At 44.1% G+C, this 15,778-nt stretch overlaps 7 non-coding genes and 1 pseudogene across 7 annotated transcripts; all 8 read right to left on the reverse strand.

Annotated features, from left to right (window-relative positions):
- Window positions 1–1,032: 1,032 nt before the first annotated feature.
- On the reverse strand, window positions 1,033–1,223 carry LOC141207497 (U2 spliceosomal RNA). The gene has a single exon (XR_012277833.1). It is a non-coding gene; the product is annotated as a U2 spliceosomal RNA (small nuclear RNA).
- Window positions 1,224–2,338: 1,115 nt separating this feature from the next.
- Window positions 2,339–2,529, reverse strand: LOC141207498 (U2 spliceosomal RNA). Its single transcript, XR_012277834.1, has one exon. It is a non-coding gene; the product is annotated as a U2 spliceosomal RNA (small nuclear RNA).
- Window positions 2,530–3,644: 1,115 nt separating this feature from the next.
- Window positions 3,645–3,835, reverse strand: LOC141207499 (U2 spliceosomal RNA). Its single transcript, XR_012277835.1, has one exon. It is a non-coding gene; the product is annotated as a U2 spliceosomal RNA (small nuclear RNA).
- Window positions 3,836–4,950: 1,115 nt separating this feature from the next.
- LOC141207335 (U2 spliceosomal RNA) lies at window positions 4,951–5,151 on the reverse strand (annotated as a pseudogene).
- Window positions 5,152–11,221: 6,070 nt separating this feature from the next.
- LOC141207500 (U2 spliceosomal RNA) lies at window positions 11,222–11,412 on the reverse strand. Its single transcript, XR_012277836.1, has one exon. It is a non-coding gene; the product is annotated as a U2 spliceosomal RNA (small nuclear RNA).
- A 1,115-nt stretch (window positions 11,413–12,527) lies between these two features.
- On the reverse strand, window positions 12,528–12,718 carry LOC141207502 (U2 spliceosomal RNA). The gene has a single exon (XR_012277837.1). It is a non-coding gene; the product is annotated as a U2 spliceosomal RNA (small nuclear RNA).
- A 1,115-nt stretch (window positions 12,719–13,833) lies between these two features.
- On the reverse strand, window positions 13,834–14,024 carry LOC141207503 (U2 spliceosomal RNA). Its single transcript, XR_012277838.1, has one exon. It is a non-coding gene; the product is annotated as a U2 spliceosomal RNA (small nuclear RNA).
- A 1,115-nt stretch (window positions 14,025–15,139) lies between these two features.
- LOC141207505 (U2 spliceosomal RNA) lies at window positions 15,140–15,330 on the reverse strand. The gene has a single exon (XR_012277840.1). It is a non-coding gene; the product is annotated as a U2 spliceosomal RNA (small nuclear RNA).
- Window positions 15,331–15,778: the final 448 nt, after the last annotated feature.

Here is a 15,778-nt window from a genome sequence, read left to right on the forward strand (position 1 = left end):
AGAAGACATGTTGTCAACCTCTAGATCCCTTACATGCCTGCACTTTTCGGCTTGCTGCTGCTGCAATCCACGCGTTTTAGATCTGCATAACTCCACCTCTTTAAACACAGCACCTTCACCCCCTGCTGTTCCCACCCGCCTCAACACCGTTGGAAGGGAGGAGAACCAATTAAGGCGGGGGGTGGGGTGGAACGAGCAGCTGTCTACCCTTAGCAGGAGGGCTCCTGATTACATACCTCTCCTGCTGCTGCTGCTGCTGGCTGTCCAGCAGCAGACTGAAGGTGGCTGCTGCTGTGCACAGGTATATAAAGGCTCAGAGCCTATTATGACACGCGCAGCCAGCGTTCCATTGCCACATTCCATCTACTGCAGGCAGGATGCCTGGCTGGCTGAATGTCGCTGAGAAGCTCACAGAGACCGCCATAAGCAACAGTTTAACAGAATGCCACAGACTAATCAACCAAACTTTTTGGGTTGGGTTCTCTTTTATAGTCTGCAGGCATTAAATGAATGAAGTCAGTGTTCCAGCAGAAGGAGACAACGTTTCAGAAAAGGCATTGTAGCAAACCAAAAAAGAAATTTTAAGCGCAGCAGAGTAACCAGCGCACATACCTGTTAGCTCAGGTGAGTTTAAAAGGCTGCTGTTGATAACAAGGGCATTTGCTAAATAGATGGTGTGTGTGCAACAATATACTGAAAGGTCAATTATATTGTGCAGCTTATCTCACCACCTGTAGTTATTTAGGTGAAAGCTCCAAAATGCTTGCCTAATATGTCTGTTTATCCAAAAGGAAGTAAAAAGGGAGAGCTAGAAAGATAGCATTGCATCACATTACATGGCAATGCAATGCACAGTTGCTGAAGTTGAACCAAAATGAGCTTGTAATCTGGCTTCTGCAACTTTGAACATGAAAAATCCAATGAGGAGAAGAAAAGCAAAGCCAAAGAGTCCATCCCAAAATCCGACAAACAAGCAAAATGAACAAAAAACATTGAATTCAATTCTTTCTGATTTTAGAAACTGCATTAAAGAAGGGGTGCACCGGTCCTGGAGATACTGCAATACCAGGTCAATGCGTGGAGTGGACAGAGCAAGCTCTTTTTCCATCTCCCTGTTCTAAAAATCCATTTAATATATGGTCCCCAGATAGGGGACGTATCAGATATTAAACTGATAAGAACAGATACTACACTTGATCTTAGCCAAAAGGCCGAGAAGCGATAACCAGAATTGGTTTCAAACTACGGAGCCACCCAAGGATCCTGAAAAGTCCATTTGTGGAGATGAGCTCCTGGACTCCCGTTAAGAAGACATGTTGTCAACCTCTAGATCCCTTACATGCCTGCACTTTTCGGCTTGCTGCTGCTGCAATCCACGCGTTTTAGATCTGCATAACTCCACCTCTTTAAACACAGCACCTTCACCCCCTGCTGTTCCCACCCGCCTCAACAACGTTGGAAGGGAGGAGAACCAATTAAGGCGGGGGGTGGGGTGGAACGAGCAGCTGTCTACCCTTAGCAGGAGGGCTCCTGATTACATACCTCTCCTGCTGCTGCTGCTGCTGGCTGTCCAGCAGCAGACTGAAGGTGGCTGCTGCTGTGCACAGGTATATAAAGGCTCAGAGCCTAATATGACACGCGCAGCCAGCGTTCCATTGCCACATTCCATCTACTGCAGGCAGGATACCTGGCTGGCTGAATGTCGCTGAGAAGCTCACAGAGACCGCCATAAGCAACAGTTTAACAGAATGCCACAGACTAATCAACCAAACTTTTTGGGTTGGGTTCTCTTTTATAGTCTGCAGGCATTAAATGAAAGAAGTCAGTGTTCCAGCAGAAGGAGACAACGTTTCAGAAAAGGCATTGTAGCAAACCAAAAAAGAAATTTTAAGCGCAGCAGAGTAACCAGCGCACATACCTGTTAGCTCAGGTGAGTTTAAAAGGCTGCTGTTGATAACAAGGGCATTTGCTAAATAGATGGTGTGTGTGCAACAATATACTGAAAGGTCAATTATATTGTGCAGCTTATCTCACCACCTGTAGTTATTTAGGTGAAAGCTCCAAAATGCTTGCCTAATATGTCTGTTTATCCAAAAGGAAGTAAAAAGGGAGAGCTAGAAAGATAGCATTGCATCACATTACATGGCAATGCAATGCACAGTTGCTGAAGTTGAACCAAAATGAGCTTGTAATCTGGCTTCTGCAACTTTGAACATGAAAAATCCAATGAGGAGAAGAAAAGCAAAGCCAAAGAGTCCATCCCAAAATCCGACAAACAAGCAAAATGAACAAAAAACATTGAATTCAATTCTTTCTGATTTTAGAAACTGCATTAAAGAAGGGGTGCACCGGTCCTGGAGATACTGCAATACCAGGTCAATGCGTGGAGTGGACAGAGCAAGCTCTTTTTCCATCTCCCTGTTCTAAAAATCCATTTAATATATGGTCCCCAGATAGGGGACGTATCAGATATTAAACTGATAAGAACAGATACTACACTTGATCTTAGCCAAAAGGCCGAGAAGCGATAACCAGAATTGGTTTCAAACTACGGAGCCACCCAAGGATCCTGAAAAGTCCATTTGTGGAGATGAGCTCCTGGACTCCCGTTAAGAAGACATGTTGTCAACCTCTAGATCCCTTACATGCCTGCACTTTTCGGCTTGCTGCTGCTGCAATCCACGCGTTTTAGAGCTGCATAACTCCACCTCTTTAAACACAGCACCTTCACCCCCTGCTGTTCCCACCCGCCTCAACACCGTTGGAAGGGAGGAGAACCAATTAAGGCGGGGGGTGGGGTGGAACGAGCAGCTGTCTACCCTTAGCAGGAGGGCTCCTGATTACATACCTCTCCTGCTGCTGCTGCTGCTGGCTGTCCAGCAGCAGACTGAAGGTGGCTGCTGCTGTGCACAGGTATATAAAGGCTCAGAGCCTATTATGACACGCGCAGCCAGCGTTCCATTGCCACATTCCATCTACTGCAGGCAGGATACCTGGCTGGCTGAATGTCGCTGAGAAGCTCACAGAGACCGCCATAAGCAACAGTTTAACAGAATGCCACAGACTAATCAACCAAACTTTTTGGGTTGGGTTCTCTTTTATAGTCTGCAGGCATTAAATGAAAGAAGTCAGTGTTCCAGCAGAAGGAGACAACGTTTCAGAAAAGGCATTGTAGCAAACCAAAAAAGAAATTTTAAGCGCAGCAGAGTAACCAGCGCACATACCTGTTAGCTCAGGTGAGTTTTAAAGGCTGCTGTTGATAACAAGGGCATTTGCTAAATAGATGGTGTGTGTGCAACAATATACTGAAAGGTCAATTATATTGTGCAGCTTATCTCACCACCTGTAGTTATTTAGGTGAAAGCTCCAAAATGCTTGCCTAATATGTCTGTTTATCCAAAAGGAAGTAAAAAGGGAGAGCTAGAAAGATAGCATTGCATCACATTACATGGCAATGCAATGCACAGTTGCTGAAGTTGAACCAAAATGAGCTTGTAATCTGGCTTCTGCAACTTTGAACATGAAAAATCCAATGAGGAGAAGAAAAGCAAAGCCAAAGAGTCCATCCCAAAATCCGACAAACAAGCAAAATGAACAAAAAACATTGAATTCAATTCTTTCTGATTTTAGAAACTGCATTAAAGAAGGGGTGCACCGGTCCTGGAGATACTGCAATACCAGGTCAATGCGTGGAGTGGACAGAGCAAGCTCTTTTTCCATCTCCCTGTTCTAAAAATCCATTTAATATATGGTCCCCAGATAGGGGACGTATCAGATATTAAACTGATAAGAACAGATACTACACTTGATCTTAGCCAAAAGGCCGAGAAGCGATAACCAGAATTGGTTTCAAACTACGGAGCCACCCAAGGATCCTGAAAAGTCCATTTGTGGAGATGAGCTCCTGGACTCCCGTTAAGAAGACATGTTGTCAACCTCTAGATCCCTTACATGCCTGCACTTTTCGGCTTGCTGCTGCTGCAATCCACGCGTTTTAGATCTGCATAACTCCACCTCTTTAAACACAGCACCTTCACCCCCTGCTGTTCCCACCCGCCTCAACACCGTTGGAAGGGAGGAGAACCAATTAAGGCGGGGGGTGGGGTGGAATGAGCAGCTGTCTACCCTTAGCAGGAGGGCTCCTGATTACATACCTCTCCTGCTGCTGCTGCTGCTGGCTGTCCAGCAGCAGACTGAAGGTGGCTGCTGCTGTGCACAGGTATATAAAGGCTCAGAGCCTATTATGACATGCGCAGCCAGCGTTCCATTGCCACATTCCATCTACTGCAGGCAGGATACCTGGCTGGCTGAATGTCGCTGAGAAGCTCACAGAGACCGCCATAAGCAACAGTTTAACAGAATGCCACAGACTAATCAACCAAACTTTTTGGGTTGGGTTCTCTTTTATAGTCTGCAGGCATTAAATGAAAGAAGTCAGTGTTCCAGCAGAAGGAGACAACGTTTCAGAAAAGGCATTGTAGCAAACCAAAAAAGAAATTTTAAGCGCAGCAGAGTAACCAGCGCACATACCTGTTAGCTCAGGTGAGTTTTAAAGGCTGCTGTTGATAACAAGGGCATTTGCTAAATAGATGGTGTGTGTGCAACAATATACTGAAAGGTCAATTATATTGTGCAGCTTATCTCACCACCTGTAGTTATTTAGGTGAAAGCTCCAAAATGCTTGCCTAATATGTCTGTTTATCCAAAAGGAAGTAAAAAGGGAGAGCTAGAAAGATAGCATTGCATCACATTACATGGCAATGCAATGCACAGTTGCTGAAGTTGAACCAAAATGAGCTTGTAATCTGGCTTCTGCAACTTTGAACATGAAAAATCCAATGAGGAGAAGAAAAGCAAAGCCAAAGAGTCCATCCCAAAATCCGACAAACAAGCAAAATGAACAAAAAACATTGAATTCAATTCTTTCTGATTTTAGAAACTGCATTAAAGAAGGGGTGCACCGGTCCTGGAGATACTGCAATACCAGGTCAATGCGTGGAGTGGACAGAGCAAGCTCTTTTTCCATCTCCCTGTTCTAAAAATCCATTTAATATATGGTCCCCAGATAGGGGACGTATCAGATATTAAACTGATAAGAACAGATTTTTTTTTTTTTTTTTTTTCCTCAGATTAAGACCCACATTAATTTATGCATCATAGCGCATATTCACATAACGGGTTCTCAAATCATCATTCGGAAAAACAAAAACAAAATCCCAAAAAACACAACCCTGCAATTAACTGTTACTTACTGTAAGAAGTCCAATGTGAAAAGTTCCAGAGTGCCTCTGCTGCTGTCTCACCATACTTCTTTTTATCCAATAAATAGGCATAGAACAGTCTAGCAAGAAAAATCTTTCTGCATTCCATGGGGGAAAAAACAATCTTTTTAAAAATCACCAAATTCCGAACGTCCCATAAAACCTCTTTATATATGACAAAAATAATCCAGCTTGCCCGCTTCCTTTGCGAGTACTTAAAATCTTGACCTATTAAAATCCTTTCAAAATCGAAACAATGAAAACCAACTAAAGCAACAAACATACATGACAACAAGGTAAAAACTTTTTTAGCAAAAAAACAGTCCCAAAAAATATGCTGTATTGTTTCCACCTTATTGCAACCTTCCCTAGGACATAGTTCTTGAACCTTTATCCCCCGGTCATTCAAAAAAGCTCTTGTTGGCAAGCATCCATGCAACGCCATCCAGGTTACATCCTTCTGTCTGTTGCTGATTCCACGCATGAAAAAAAGCTTCCACACCTGTCCAGACTGTGCATTATTACAAAACGGCACATCACATAACATCTCCTTCTTCTTAATACCTGAGACAATCAGTTTTTTGTCCGGTCTAACCATGGAGCTTATCCCATTTTGATCATAGAAGGACCTAAGCACCACATAAAAAAACGGTATCACAAACGAAACTGGTTTTCTTAAATCCTTCTCACACCAGCTCCATTTCTGGAAAAGCCGTCCTGCTAAATATTTGCACATGTCCGCAGTCCTGTTATTGCACTGGGATAATTTATAAATGTTCAAAAAATAATGCATTCTTAAAAATAAGTCAATGTTAGGAAAATCACAACCCCCATTTTCCACAGAACACATAACCATTCCTCTTCTTAGTTTCTCCATTTTGGATCCCCAAAAAAACACAAACAGTTTCCTTGTCACTCTCTTTGTCCAAAGCACAGCAGGTGGGAAAATCAAAGCAGTGTACAGCAGAAGCGGGAGAATCACAGACTTGATTACCAGCACTTTCCCTCTCAGCGACAGGTTCCTTAGTTTCCAAAAGTTCAACTTCTGATCCATTTTGTCTTCTAGAATCTTCAGGCTGCTTTTCCCTTTCAGTTCCTTCTCAAAGATGACACCAAGAACCTCAATTTCCTCCCTACTCTCCACTCCTGCCACGTTAACCTCAACCTGCCTCCCAAAGTTACAAAGCTGGCACTTTCCCCAATTCACCGCCATACCAGCCACACAACAAAAAATCCTTACGTGCAAATTCACTCTATTGAGATCCGCCTGTGAACCACAAGTAAAAACAATATCATCCATATAACTTAAAGACTTGACTGGACCCCCGGATCCCCCAGGAATAAAAACACCAGCCACACACTTGTCAACTTGCACACTTTTTAAAAGGGCCTCCACCACACAGATAAAAAGAATTGGTGACAGGGGACAACCCTGCCTAACTCCCGATAAAATATTAAAACTGGAACTCACATGCCCATTAACTAAAATCTGGCTACTGACCCCACAATAAAAACTCTTAATGACCATCAATAATTTATCCGGAACACCAAGGTGACTTACAGCAGAGAACAAAAATCTATGTGATATTTTATCAAAGGCTTTCTCCAGGTCCACCGACTGTAACAAAAGAGCATTCTTATTCAAATTAGCCTGATAAATTAAGTCTCTTAGAAGCAGCAAATTATCTGAAATTTTCCTACCAGGCACTGCACATGCCTGATACTCCCCCACCATATCACCTATCACATCTGCCAGTCTACCAGCCACAATTTTAGAAATAATTTTGTAATCACTGTTTAACAATGTTATGGGCCTCCAATTTTTAATATCCCTCATGTCCCCTTTCTTATGAATCAGCGTAACAATCCCCCTACGCATAGAAACCGATAAAATCCCATGAGTAAAACCATATTGCACCACCCGGGAAAACTCCACACCTATAATATCCCAAAATCTAACATAAAATTCAGCAGGAAGACCATCACAGCCTGGCGTCTTGCCTTTCGCCAAGCCATCCACTGCCCGTCTAATTTCATCTTTCCCAACCTCCTCACTTAAAAACCCAATTTTCTCCTCAGGAATATTATTAGTTAATACTTTGCAATAATCATTAATTTCCGCATCACTGGCTCTACTATCGTTAGAGAAGAGTGTTTCATAAAAGGAAAGAATACTGCCAATCATCTCATCCCCAGATACCTCCCCTGCAGGAGAAAAAACAAACTTAAAAACCCCTTTAGGTTTAAAACATTTTTTAAAAAAGTATCTCGAACATTGCTCATTTTCCTCCATGTGCTTTATTTTTGCCTTAAACATAATAGTCTTCCCTTTTTCAATAAGTATCTTCTTCAGTTCGTCCTTCAAATCTGCAATCTCTTTATCCACCTCCATCCCCGCTCTCTTAAACTTATGGAGTACTTCCAATTTTGAAATAACAGCAGCATCATGATCCCTTTTGGCTTTCGCTCTCCTAAAACACACCCCTTTAAAATAACATGCAAATTTCTCCTTAGCCCAGTCCCACCACTCTAGCAAATCTTTAAAAAGGTGCTGTTCAGACACACAAGACAAAAACACTTTATTAAAACCAACCTTAACACTCTCCTCTTCCAGCAGGCTTACGTTCAGCTTCCAGAGTCCCTTTCCAAAAGCCAGGGACTCAGCTATACACAGATCTACCACTATCATCTTGTGGTCAGAAAAAGTCGTCATCACGTGGTTGCACTTGGCCACCTTAATCCCTTCAGACATAAAAACATAGTCAATTCGGGAAACACTACGTCCACTGTCTGATATGTATGTGAACTTATCACTTGGCCCAACCATCAGACCAGCATCCGTGTAGCGTAAATCCTGCACAATCTGATTTAAAATATTAGACGTAACATCAGTCTTACCTTCCGTAGAGCTCTTACGATCTTTTGCGGATCTGACACAATTAAAATCTCCAGCCACTATAGTGAAGTCTCTGCCTGGTAAAAACAACTTTAGAGACTCCAAAGACCCAACTCTTGCTTGTTTATCAGCAGGGGCATAAACATTAAAAACCCGTACCCGCTGACCTAAAAAATCCACTAATAAAAACAAACATCTCCCAGGTATGATTACTTTAAACTCTAAAACCTTTAGACTGGAATTACACAGTAAAATGCCCACCCCTTCATTCCTGTTTTCTGAGCATGGGGACCAAAAAGATTGCCCCTTATTCCACTCACTCTCATGCGGGGCAGATTTAATTACACATTCCTGCAGACAGACAATATCTGCATTCACACTCTCAATGTACTCCAGTATCCCTGCTCTCCTACAAGCAGAACCAATCCCTCGTACATTCAGAGAAGCAACACACAACGCCATCATAACAACAGGAAAAAATCTCCACCATACCCGATCCATCATGAACCAGGAGAAAACCCACTCCTGCCACCCACTTTTCTACGTATATCAGGCGACTCAGAACTCGAGTCCCTGTTAGAATAACCTGGTCTTAGGGAGACTGGATCTTCCTGCCCCCCAGACCAACACCCCTCCACCTTACTTCTTTTAATCACGGAGGCATAACTCTCCTCCTTGCCATCATCTTCCTCCTCATTTTCACTCCAATCACTGTTAACCCTATCACGCTGCTGAGGGGTTATAGTTCCATCCGAATCAGAATCCTCCTCCTCCAAAACCTCCATTTCCTCACCCCCATCTCTTCCCAAAACAGGATTCACTGACTCCGCCATATTAGACAAATCCATCCCATCACCCGGGCCATGCACATCAGCTACTTTGTTTATTACTTCCAGCCCCTCCCTCAAACCAACTTTCTTCTGGCTCCGCCCCTTTTCCTCCATCTTGGGCACCGCATGGTCTCTTCCCCTACCACCATCTTGTTTTTGGCTTTCCCCCTCTGAGTCTGAGCCTTCGCCCTCCTCCCCACTTTCCTGCCGAGTCTTCTTCTGCCTCTCTTCAGCGTCCACCTGTGACCTAGGAATCTGAGCCCACAATCTACATTTCCTTGCAAGGTGATCTGCATGTCCACACAAATCACACACCTTATTCATTGGGCAACCACTTGCAACATGCCCAGATTTCCCACAACCTCTACAAACATCACCTTGCACTGGACAATCTTTCTGAACATGTCCAAACTCATGACACTTCCTACAATATTCCATCTGTCCATTATAAAAACAAAATGCCCTTTCTCCTCCGATAGAAAACTGTCCAGGAATGCTCTTGGCACCCCCAATAGCTCTATCATCCGGTCTCAGTTTTACAACATATCTCCTCTTGCCATTTAGATAATTGTATTTGTTCTTCATTCTTCCCAAAAATTTAACCTCACTACAATACCGAGCTAAAAAATTGGAAACAGTCTCATCCGGAACTTTAGGGTTATACATGTGCACAACCACATACTTATATGTCTGCTGGAACAGAGGTTCCAGTGCAATAAACTCTAGGCATTTCAATTCCTTTTCTTCCTTCATTCGTACCAACTCCATGTAGACTCTCTGGCAAATACTCAAAGAAACAAAAGTGATATCATAAATTCCTTGTTTCTGAAAATCCTGCAGTGCCAATACATCCGTTACCTTCAAGCCATTAATGTTCTTCAAGACATCAACGCAAACTTGGTCCAAACCGATTTCTCCTTCATGACCTGCAGCCACCTTCAGACAGACCGAGTCCTCTAATCCACGTGTTTTCTCCACCATTTTTACAGCAGATAAACACAATCGCCGCTCAATCGCACACTAGGGCCCCACAAGGGGGAACCCCAGTCACAACTGCCCTCCAAACAACACCAGCAGCAGAAAACCACCACTGATCTTGCCAAAAGGCCGAGAAGCGATAACCAGAATTGGTTTCAAACTACGGAGCCACCCAAGGATCCTGAAAAGTCCATTTGTGGAGATGAGCTCCTGGACTCCCGTTAAGAAGACATGTTGTCAACCTCTAGATCCCTTACATGCCTGCACTTTTCGGCTTGCTGCTGCTGCAATCCACGCGTTTTAGATCTGCATAACTCCACCTCTTTAAACACAGCACCTTCACCCCCTGCTGTTCCCACCCGCCTCAACACCGTTGGAAGGGAGGAGAACCAATTAAGGCGGGGGGTGGGGTGGAACGAGCAGCTGTCTACCCTTAGCAGGAGGGCTCCTGATTACATACCTCTCCTGCTGCTGCTGCTGCTGGCTGTCCAGCAGCAGACTGAAGGTGGCTGCTGCTGTGCACAGGTATATAAAGGCTCAGAGCCTATTATGACACGCGCAGCCAGCGTTCCATTGCCACATTCCATCTACTGCAGGCAGGATACCTGGCTGGCTGAATGTCGCTGAGAAGCTCACAGAGACCGCCATAAGCAACAGTTTAACAGAATGCCACAGACTAATCAACCAAACTTTTTGGGTTGGGTTCTCTTTTATAGTCTGCAGGCATTAAATGAAAGAAGTCAGTGTTCCAGCAGAAGGAGACAACGTTTCAGAAAAGGCATTGTAGCAAACCAAAAAAGAAATTTTAAGCGCAGCAGAGTAACCAGCGCACATACCTGTTAGCTCAGGTGAGTTTAAAAGGCTGCTGTTGATAACAAGGGCATTTGCTAAATAGATGGTGTGTGTGCAACAATATACTGAAAGGTCAATTATATTGTGCAGCTTATCTCACCACCTGTAGTTATTTAGGTGAAAGCTCCAAAATGCTTGCCTAATATGTCTGTTTATCCAAAAGGAAGTAAAAAGGGAGAGCTAGAAAGATAGCATTGCATCACATTACATGGCAATGCAATGCACAGTTGCTGAAGTTGAACCAAAATGAGCTTGTAATCTGGCTTCTGCAACTTTGAACATGAAAAATCCAATGAGGAGAAGAAAAGCAAAGCCAAAGAGTCCATCCCAAAATCCGACAAACAAGCAAAATGAACAAAAAACATTGAATTCAATTCTTTCTGATTTTAGAAACTGCATTAAAGAAGGGGTGCACCGGTCCTGGAGATACTGCAATACCAGGTCAATGCGTGGAGTGGACAGAGCAAGCTCTTTTTCCATCTCCCTGTTCTAAAAATCCATTTAATATATGGTCCCCAGATAGGGGACGTATCAGATATTAAACTGATAAGAACAGATACTACACTTGATCTTAGCCAAAAGGCCGAGAAGCGATAACCAGAATTGGTTTCAAACTACGGAGCCACCCAAGGATCCTGAAAAGTCCATTTGTGGAGATGAGCTCCTGGACTCCCGTTAAGAAGACATGTTGTCAACCTCTAGATCCCTTACACGCCTGCACTTTTCGGCTTACTGCTGCTGCAATCCACGCGTTTTAGATCTGCATAACTCCACCTCTTTAAACACAGCACCTTCACCCCCTGCTGTTCCCACCCGCCTCAACACCGTTGGAAGGGAGGAGAACCAATTAAGGCGGGGGGTGGGGTGGAACGAGCAGCTGTCTACCCTTAGCAGGAGGGCTCCTGATTACATACCTCTCCTGCTGCTGCTGCTGCTGGCTGTCCAGCAGCAGACTGAAGGTGGCTGCTGCTGTGCACAGGTATATAAAGGCTCAGAGCCTATTATGACACGCGCAGCCAGCGTTCCATTGCCACATTCCATCTACTGCAGGCAGGATACCTGGCTGGCTGAATGTCGCTGAGAAGCTCACAGAGACTGCCATAAGCAACAGTTTAACAGAATGCCACAGACTAATCAACCAAACTTTTTGGGTTGGGTTCTCTTTTATAGTCTGCAGGCATTAAATGAAAGAAGTCAGTGTTCCAGCAGAAGGAGACAACGTTTCAGAAAAGGCATTGTAGCAAACCAAAAAAGAAATTTTAAGCGCAGCAGAGTAACCAGCGCACATACCTGTTAGCTCAGGTGAGTTTAAAAGGCTGCTGTTGATAACAAGGGCATTTGCTAAATAGATGGTGTGTGTGCAACAATATACTGAAAGGTCAATTATATTGTGCAGCTTATCTCACCACCTGTAGTTATTTAGGTGAAAGCTCCAAAATGCTTGCCTAATATGTCTGTTTATCCAAAAGGAAGTAAAAAGGGAGAGCTAGAAAGATAGCATTGCATCACATTACATGGCAATGCAATGCACAGTTGCTGAAGTTGAACCAAAATGAGCTTGTAATCTGGCTTCTGCAACTTTGAACATGAAAAATCCAATGAGGAGAAGAAAAGCAAAGCCAAAGAGTCCATCCCAAAATCCGACAAACAAGCAAAATGAACAAAAAACATTGAATTCAATTCTTTCTGATTTTAGAAACTGCATTAAAGAAGGGGTGCACCGGTCCTGGAGATACTGCAATACCAGGTCAATGCGTGGAGTGGACAGAGCAAGCTCTTTTTCCATCTCCCTGTTCTAAAAATCCATTTAATATATGGTCCCCAGATAGGGGACGTATCAGATATTAAACTGATAAGAACAGATACTACACTTGATCTTAGCCAAAAGGCCGAGAAGCGATAACCAGAATTGGTTTCAAACTACGGAGCCACCCAAGGATCCTGAAAAGTCCATTTGTGGAGATGAGCTCCTGGACTCCCGTTAAGAAGACATGTTGTCAACCTCTAGATCCCTTACATGCCTGCACTTTTCGGCTTGCTGCTGCTGCAATCCACGCGTTTTAGATCTGCATAACTCCACCTCTTTAAACACAGCACCTTCACCCCCTGCTGTTCCCACCCGCCTCAACACCGTTGGAAGGGAGGAGAACCAATTAAGGCGGGGGGTGGGGTGGAACGAGCAGCTGTCTACCCTTAGCAGGAGGGCTCCTGATTACATACCTCTCCTGCTGCTGCTGCTGCTGGCTGTCCAGCAGCAGACTGAAGGTGGCTGCTGCTGTGCACAGGTATATAAAGGCTCAGAGCCTATTATGACACGCGCAGCCAGCGTTCCATTGCCACATTCCATCTACTGCAGGCAGGATACCTGGCTGGCTGAATGTCGCTGAGAAGCTCACAGAGACCGCCATAAGCAACAGTTTAACAGAATGCCACAGACTAATCAACCAAACTTTTTGGGTTGGGTTCTCTTTTATAGTCTGCAGGCATTAAATGAAAGAAGTCAGTGTTCCAGCAGAAGGAGACAACGTTTCAGAAAAGGCATTGTAGCAAACCAAAAAAGAAATTTTAAGCGCAGCAGAGTAACCAGCGCACATACCTGTTAGCTCAGGTGAGTTTAAAAGGCTGCTGTTGATAACAAGGGCATTTGCTAAATAGATGGTGTGTGTGCAACAATATACTGAAAGGTCAATTATATTGTGCAGCTTATCTCACCACCTGTAGTTATTTAGGTGAAAGCTCCAAAATGCTTGCCTAATATGTCTGTTTATCCAAAAGGAAGTAAAAAGGGAGAGCTAGAAAGATAGCATTGCATCACATTACATGGCAATGCAATGCACAGTTGCTGAAGTTGAACCAAAATGAGCTTGTAATCTGGCTTCTGCAACTTTGAACATGAAAAATCCAATGAGGAGAAGAAAAGCAAAGCCAAAGAGTCCATCCCAAAATCCGACAAACAAGCAAAATGAACAAAAAACATTGAATTCAATTCTTTCTGATTTTAGAAACTGCATTAAAGAAGGGGTGCACCGGTCCTGGAGATACTGCAATACCAGGTCAATGCGTGGAGTGGACAGAGCAAGCTCTTTTTCCATCTCCCTGTTCTAAAAATCCATTTAATATATGGTCCCCAGATAGGGGACGTATCAGATATTAAACTGATAAGAACAGATACTACACTTGATCTTAGCCAAAAGGCCGAGAAGCGATAACCAGAATTGGTTTCAAACTACGGAGCCACCCAAGGATCCTGAAAAGTCCATTTGTGGAGATGAGCTCCTGGACTCCCGTTAAGAAGACATGTTGTCAACCTCTAGATCCCTTACATGCCTGCACTTTTCGGCTTGCTGCTGCTGCAATCCACGCGTTTTAGATCTGCATAACTCCACCTCTTTAAACACAGCACCTTCACCCCCTGCTGTTCCCACCCGCCTCAACACCGTTGGAAGGGAGGAGAACCAATTAAGGCGGGGGGTGGGGTGGAACGAGCAGCTGTCTACCCTTAGCAGGAGGGCTCCTGATTACATACCTCTCCTGCTGCTGCTGCTGCTGGCTGTCCAGCAGCAGACTGAAGGTGGCTGCTGCTGTGCACAGGTATATAAAGGCTCAGAGCCTATTATGACACGCGCAGCCAGCGTTCCATTGCCACATTCCATCTACTGCAGGCAGGATACCTGGCTGGCTGAATGTCGCTGAGAAGCTCACAGAGACCGCCATAAGCAACAGTTTAACAGAATGCCACAGACTAATCAACCAAACTTTTTGGGTTGGGTTCTCTTTTATAGTCTGCAGGCATTAAATGAAAGAAGTCAGTGTTCCAGCAGAAGGAGACAACGTTTCAGAAAAGGCATTGTAGCAAACCAAAAAAGAAATTTTAAGCGCAGCAGAGTAACCAGCGCACATACCTGTTAGCTCAGGTGAGTTTAAAAGGCTGCTGTTGATAACAAGGGCATTTGCTAAATAGATGGTGTGTGTGCAACAATATACTGAAAGGTCAATTATATTGTGCAGCTTATCTCACCACCTGTAGTTATTTAGGTGAAAGCTCCAAAATGCTTGCCTAATATGTCTGTTTATCCAAAAGGAAGTAAAAAGGGAGAGCTAGAAAGATAGCATTGCATCACATTACATGGCAATGCAATGCACAGTTGCTGAAGTTGAACCAAAATGAGCTTGTAATCTGGCTTCTGCAACTTTGAACATGAAAAATCCAATGAGGAGAAGAAAAGCAAAGCCAAAGAGTCCATCCCAAAATCCGACAAACAAGCAAAATGAACAAAAAACATTGAATTCAATTCTTTCTGATTTTAGAAACTGCATTAAAGAAGGGGTGCACCGGTCCTGGAGATACTGCAATACCAGGTCAATGCGTGGAGTGGACAGAGCAAGCTCTTTTTCCATCTCCCTGTTCTAAAAATCCATTTAATATATGGTCCCCAGATAGGGGACGTATCAGATATTAAACTGATAAGAACAGATACTACACTTGATCTTAGCCAAAAGGCCGAGAAGCGATAACCAGAATTGGTTTCAAACTACGGAGCCACCCAAGGATCCTGAAAAGTCCATTTGTGGAGATGAGCTCCTGGACTCCCGTTAAGAAGACATGTTGTCAACCTCTAGATCCCTTACATGCCTGCACTTTTCGGCTTGCTGCTGCTGCAATCCACGCGTTTTAGATCTGCATAACTCCACCTCTTTAAACACAGCACCTTCACCCCCTGCTGTTCCCACCCGCCTCAACACCGTTGGAAGGGAGGAGAACCAATTAAGGCGGCGGGTGGGGTGGAACGAGCAGCTGTCTACCCTTAGCAGGAGGGCTCCTGATTACATACCTCTCCTGCTGCTGCTGCTGCTGCTGGCTGTCCAGCAGCAGACTGAAGGTGGCTGCTGCTGTGCACAGGTATATAAAGGCTCAGAGCCTATTATGACACGCGCAGCCAGCGTTCCATTGCCACATTCCA

The sequence above is a fragment of the Phyllobates terribilis genome, unplaced genomic scaffold, assembly GCF_046119375.1.
Source record: "Phyllobates terribilis strain yellow unplaced genomic scaffold, ASM4611937v1 Scaffold_160__1_contigs__length_4322635, whole genome shotgun sequence".
NCBI lineage: Eukaryota > Metazoa > Chordata > Amphibia > Anura > Dendrobatidae > Phyllobates > Phyllobates terribilis.